Source organism: Salvelinus alpinus, chromosome 2 (genome assembly GCF_045679555.1).
Source record: "Salvelinus alpinus chromosome 2, SLU_Salpinus.1, whole genome shotgun sequence".
Classification (NCBI taxonomy): domain Eukaryota; kingdom Metazoa; phylum Chordata; class Actinopteri; order Salmoniformes; family Salmonidae; genus Salvelinus; species Salvelinus alpinus.
The window spans coordinates 21,946,364-21,953,372 of record NC_092087.1 but is presented as its reverse complement, the minus strand read 5'-3'; the positions used below and the strand labels follow the sequence as shown (position 1 = coordinate 21,953,372).

At 39.2% G+C, this 7,009-nt stretch overlaps 1 protein-coding gene across 1 annotated transcript in view; it reads left to right on the top strand.

The window, feature by feature from the left end:
• Positions 1 to 5,640: 5,640 nt before the first annotated feature.
• LOC139556364 (caM kinase-like vesicle-associated protein) overlaps positions 5,641 to 7,009 on the top strand; it is an 82,967-nt gene continuing 81,598 nt past the window's right edge. Inside the window, exon 1 of the mRNA XM_071370258.1 lies at positions 5,641 to 5,878. The gene's annotated coding sequence lies outside the window, so the exon portion shown is untranslated. The remainder of the gene's footprint in view (positions 5,879 to 7,009) is intronic.

Below are 7,009 nucleotides of genomic sequence, written 5' to 3'. Positions count from 1 at the left end.
ATATTTACCAGGCCTGCACCAAAGGGAGATAAAGGATTCTATAAAAATAGATTTTCAAAGATGAGGATTGAATGACTCTGAGAGATATCTCTGACACATCGTTTATGGTTTCTTGGAGTGCAACCGTTTGTGGGTACAGTATGTCTGACAGGGAGCCAAAAATGTGTGTGTGTGTGAGAGACACAAGTTCTCCTTGTCATCTAATGTTCTCAAATACTGAGAAATAACCCTGTGATCATCCGTTGCCATAGTAACCCAGACTGGAGCACGGTGGTGATGCTACAAGGCCATTGATGCCATTGTGATTTCACAGGTTTTGTGACAAACATGTTTTTCAAGTAATAAAGCAGTTCTTCTGACCGTCTCAAGTCATAAGAGTTTGTTGTTCCAGACCATGCTTGGTGACGACTAGAAAAATAACTTTTGCTTTTCATTGTTCAAAGAAATACAGACTTTGTCCAAGAATGACTGCAGTGGATAGCTGTGAGGACTTCAATCAGAATGTGACTATTGTAATCGACCCAGGATCAGGCTCAATCAAAGCTGGCTTCTATGGAGATGAGAAGCCACATACAGTGCTGAGGTCAGTGGCTGGATTGTCCAAAAAAGACCAGACATTTTTTGGAAACAACATTCCCTGCAAGGGCGATCTAATTCTCAAGAGGCCCATCACCAGTGGAATGATAAGTGACTGAGATTCCCTGTAGAAGTTGTGGAGCCATGTGCTCTATGAGGAGCTACTGGTCTGCCCTGAAGAGCATGACATCCTGATGACTGACCCAGCCTTCTCTCCCATCTCCACCCGAGAGAAGACAGCTGAACTCTCGTTCGAATGGATTTGGGGCCCTGGTGATGTTGTCCATGTATTCTTATGGACTGGTTACTGGTCTAGTGGTGGACTCTGGGGCTGACTCCACCTCTGTCTCTCCAGTGTGCAAAGGCTACTGCTTTCCACATGCCACCTTTCAGATGGACCTGGCTGGAAAGTGTGCGCCTATCAGTGCAAACTACTGGCCAACGTTGGACATGGCAGTGATCTCCAGCAGAAGACCTCTGTGCAGGAGATGAAGAGGCAGAGCTGCTACATCTCCCAGGACTTTCAGGTGGAGCCGAGGTCCGAGGCATACCTCTAGACTATCAACTCCCTGATGCCACCACATTACCCTGGGCAACGAGTGCTTCCGTTGCCCTGAGATCCTCTTCTGTCCATCCGACACAGGGATGTTGCAGCCCGGAGTTCACATCCTGGTCATGAACAGCCTGCAGAAGTGCGCCCAAGAGTGGCAGGAGGCCTTGATGGCCAACGTGGCCCTGTGTGGCGGCTCCACGATGTTCAGCGGGACATAAAATCCGCAGGACATAAAACAATATAGACGTAAAATGGATATCGATTTTGAGACATGACATAGTATTTCCGTATACGCTTTTCATATGAATTAGAAATTCCTATTATTTTTCCAAGATTTCTCACAAAAACAAGCATATCTCTGTGAAATGTCAACGGAACAGTGAGTGTATACCAAGCTTTTTATTTTCAAATCCTTTTACATTTAATTCAGCTCGTCGTGCTAATTTAGCTGTTTGCGACCTGCGGAAACAACTTTGAGGACCACGAATACAAAAGTTGTTACGAGAAACCTACACTGCTATGTCAACAGAGTTCTGTGCTTATTATCGGATTTATTAGGTTACAAAATCCAACTTTTTGGATATATTGTAACTATGTTAGAAAAAAAAAACACTGAACTATCCATAATATGAATAATCATATTTTTCTTGGTAAAATGTATTTTATAACATAAGGAAGTGAAATTTCATCACCAAAGCACATTTTCACCGACTCTGGGTAGAGTGGGTGGTCATCCTATACTAGGTCAACATTTTGATAGAATCTACGTGTCTTCATTTGTAACATTGCATGGTGATTTCAGAGGTGCCGTGGTCAGGGGGTGGGGGGGGTATGACATAGTAATAAATCAGCTGCAAAACATTTTATATGAGCTATAAAAAAAGATCCTTAACTTCTGGCACTTGGGAGGATGAAAACATTAAAAGCCTGTCAAACTGCAGCAATCTTCTATGTTTTTCATATGAATGCTATTTTAAAACTAAACTAACAGAGGGGTCCTTTACACAAACAGGTCTGAGCTAGCTTTATGTAGGCCTTTGCATCTGTATCTCACACAGGATGTCATCACTATTGTGTTGATTTATTAATTCCAGTCAATCATTTTTGAAAAGGTCTAGGTAGCATAGCCACCAGAAGTTGAATATAAACTAAATTTGATCACCTTCACAATTTCTCTAGGCATAAATAAATACCTATTTTAGGCTAGAAATGCATAGCTTAGGCTATAAATACATGATGTTACCGCTTCGTTTCCCCTGGCCAGAGGGGATCAGAGCATATGGCTTCTCTAGGTTACCTGCAGCTATGGTTATCAGTAGGCTACAGTTAATCTGTGCATGAGTTGACACACCATGAGGGAAATCAGTCTTAACAACAGTACTTTGTCCCTCTTTTCAACACTTTTGTGTACCTTTTTTTATTAAACCTAATTGAAAGTGTTGGGGCAAATGCCAGCTCGCCACAGGTTTGCCGCCGGCCCTGCTGTGCTGATCTCTGCAGCGTGGATAGATGGAAAACACCACATAATGCTACAAATTAAGAAACATAATCCTATGTATATGTTATACTATCTCAACTTTTTGAGTCAGTGTCTCGAAATTCTGACTTAGGTAACTCCACATTTTTATTTTTTTTATGTTGTGATCGCATCTCGATTTATTTATTTTTTTGGTGGCGGGAATGAGCTTCCATACTTGCAACATGGGAAGGCACTTGTGTACAATTTATACATTTTCTTTAAACAGCATGGACAGGAGACCCTAGAGGGTTTGGTTAAATTGTAAAATGTTATAGGATTACTTAATTTCCGACATAAATCCAATGTAGTTTAGACAAGGCTGGCGATCATGCTATAAGATCCCATAGTGGGAACAAGTATAGTGCTTTACTATTGTCCAAATAGTTGCCTGAAGAGTTGAGACTGTTAAAATGATTAATCAAAAGTTATGATTATCAAGCAATTATAGGGGACTTGACTTTCTGTGTACTTGTATTATTAATTAGCCTATAATGCATGCACACTGAACGACACTGAAAGTGAGGTAGGCCTTATGTGTATTGCATAGGCTACAACATCATTGCATAAAATAAATGTTGACATTTTATCACAGTAGATCAAAAAACAAATACAGTCAATGTAAATTAGATATCTACCCCATATGCCCCTTGAGGCACAGATTAAACGCTTGTAGCACAGGATACTTATTGTAATCCTGCAATGACTATTGATTTCATGTGTTGGTTCACTAATATACCCAGGGTTGGTGAGTAACCAATTTACATGTAATCTGTTATATGTAATGGATTACAAAAAACGGTAATGGTAATCCGTTAAATTACCATAACACATGTTGTAATCAGATTACGGATACTTTTGAAAAACTAGATGATTACTTTGAAATTCTGAAAGGATGTTTGCCAAAAAAATCTTTGACACTTCTGTTTTCTCAATTACATTCAAATCAGCATTGAAACAAGGCACAAATTTGTCCCACCTGAGCGAGTCTGACCACAAATCAGAGACCACTACGATGACACACCAAATGTGTTTGATGGATCAACGGAAAAGAGCAGGAATAGGCTTTTGTGGGCTACAGTCTTGTGGGCTATGTCTTTCAATGGTGTGACTGCTGTCGGCATCCAAAGATTATCCAACTTGAATAAACGCTTGGAGGTCTTGGAGGTAAGGACGACAGCAGTAGTGTAGTCTACGGCTATCCGGATATCACTTATTATTGATATATACATAGCGCATTGATGTGAATCACACTGCTGCTCTCTCATTTAGCTATTTGCGCCTTACGAATTGTGGTTGTTTTGGATGGCCGTTCACGAATCTAAATGTGTATTTGAACCCAATAATGATTGAATTCAATAAGTTTAAGCTGCCTATCAATCATTGTTTTTTAAATCAGTGGACAGCCAGTGACAAATGCGCTCTCGCAACAGCTGCATAGTGCGGATCCCAGCCTATGGAATAAAAGTGGGACTTTTATTGCTCAATCTAATTCATGCTAATAAAAAATAAAAAATCCATAGGCCTAATGGACACATGCTCAAACTCGCAAACTTTTGATAGACTTAAAGGGGCAATCTGTAGTTGCTACATACATTTTTGGACATATAAATTATATATATTATATTAGATCATTTATATTTCCAAAAATGGATGTAGCAACTACAGATTGCCCCTTTAAGTTTATGTCTATATATATATATCTTCATTGATTCTTGAAGAATATAACTTAGAAATGCCTCATGAGCTTAGTTCAACTGTCACACTCCATGAGAACACAAAATATAAGCCTGTTTTAATCCAATGTTTGTAAACATTGTAAATGTAAACAAACACGGTATAGGCTCATAACATGGTTACAACAATACATTTGATGTCATGGATGGTCAGTCCTTGCATCCATAGCTCTGTCTATTAATGCTCCTGGGTGGTGCAGTGGTCTAAGGCACTGCATCTCAGTGCAAGAGGTGTCACTACAGTCCCTGGTTTGAATCCAGGCTGAATCACATCCGGCCATGATTGGGAGTCCCATAGGGTGGCACACAATTGGCCCAGCATCGTCTGGGTTAGGCCGGGGTAGGCCGTCATTGTAAATAAGAATTTGTTCTTAACTGACTTGCCTAGTTAAATAAAGGTTGAATAAAAAATCTGAGAGTGGTTGCATTTCTCCAGGCCCATCCCTCAGCATTTTACCAAAACAGAGGCGGGGCCCGTTTTGTTATTGTTTCATTTGTGAATTTGTCCTTTAAACAGCTGCATATTATCAAGATATCAAAGTGTCACCAACAAAAACGTAAACAATAGGCCTAGAGCAAATGCAGCATATGGCATTAATTTTTCACATGTAAATAACACTTTTCAGTAGTGCTCAAAGCATGCCATTCCATGAGCTCAGCATTTATGTTTCAACTCGAATCAATGAGCCCAATCAGTCCTCCATGACAACAAAATCATAAACTACAGAGTAGGGCTGGCTAATTAGTCCTTAGTTTTTTGGGTTATGCTCAGGTAAAACAATTTGGCTAATCTATACGTCCATATTTCTAAATCCTATTCTTGAATATCAAGGGGTATAACATTTATTAGAATGACTGGAATTCTGATAGACTTTGATTTTTATTATTATATGTAGTAGAACGTGATGGGTTAGAAGAAGCCTACCTAACAACCCATAAAGTAACATTTAACATCCATATATATATAGCCATCTATGTAAACTTTAACATTGATTTATCCTGCAATAGATTTCGTCGAACTGGTAACACACGTTTTTTTATTCTTCTAATGGCTCTTAAGGAGATAGTAATCTAAAAGTAACTGAATGTAATCAGATTGCGTCACCGGGTTTGGGGTAATACAAAAGTGACGTTACCGATTACAATTTTGGACAGGTAACTAGTAACTGTAAAGGGTTACATTTAGAAAGCAACCTACCCAACCCTGAATGTACCACTCCCATTAGATGTAAATCAGATGAACTCGTTCTAATTCGCTCCACTATGCCCCCCACTCACGCGTGTTCCATCCTCTTGTGCATACTTTAATTCCGCCTCTCATTCCCTCCCGAGCTGAACTCGACGCGCGAGGCACAACCGATGGTACAAAGGAGCGCTGGAATTTCCCTAGAAAAAAGTACTAAGTAGAAATAGCGTCATATTTGCAGTTACACCCTAATGTGAACAGTCGAGTGGAAAAAGTCACGGGATTCTACATTTGAGAAATTTGCTGATAAGGTAAGTTGACGCATTTTGAGTTGTCTATCAGGGAGTTGAGCTCACTAATGGATTTTCTCTGTTCCCCACTGAAATCTTTTGTAAAGGTACTACTTTTGCATGCAGAATGTGTTTATTTGGGAATCGTAGCCTATTCTTTATCCGAAAATTACTTTTTTTCAAACACATGTTAATTATATTGAATGGCCTATAAAATCTAACTAGGTTAAGAGTGCCGTTATTTCATGTTTATAGCCTAATACTTGCGATTTTTGCTGATAAAGTGAAGGAGAACGAACGATGCACCAGAATTTACGCATTATGATAGACTAGACTGCTCAAAATTGTTTGCTGTCAAATTGATATTTACCATGCTCGCCTATTGTAAACGACGCACTTGGGTTTGAACAGCCTAGTGAAGCACATCGTGAAGTAGCCTATACTTTTGTAAATCTGAGGGCTACAGTTTCGTCAATATCTCTGTTGCAAAAAGTTATATAGCCTAATAAACAGCATCGCACCTTACCCCTGAGTCCAGGTTGAAATGTTCTGTCTCTAGGCTCTTTACTTCACTCCGTTTTATATTTAATAGCCAAATGCAGGCAGAGGAGAAAAATGTCATATGAATGCAGAATAACCGGTATATGCAAAGATTCCAGTGGCATGTTCAGATGTAGGCTATCAACTTTTTGTCACACCGTCCAACAACATCACAACTCACTCTACCAAATCAAACTCAATCTCTTAAATGCTATAAGATCTAAATTCTCACTCAACAAACGTCCCATTTTATTCAGTTCGTTTTGGAAACCTGTTAGATGTAAAAATCCGGCACACTCCAATTAGTATGAAATGTTATGTTTCGTATTGTTTTTATTAAGTTGTGGACGTCCCTTATCATTTTTTATGATATGTTTCGAATTGCAATTTTTTACAATGTTACAAATTTCAGAACCGTATATGTTACACATTTGTTGTGGCTAATGTTAGCTAGGTAGCTAACGTTACTTAATTAAGCTAGGGGTTAAGGTTAGGGTTAGGAGTTAGGTTAAAGGGTTAAAGTTAGGGGAATACTTAGCTAACATGTTAAGTAGTTGCAAAGTAGATAAAAAGTAGTAAGTAGGTGCAAAGTTGCTAAAATGCTAAAGTTGT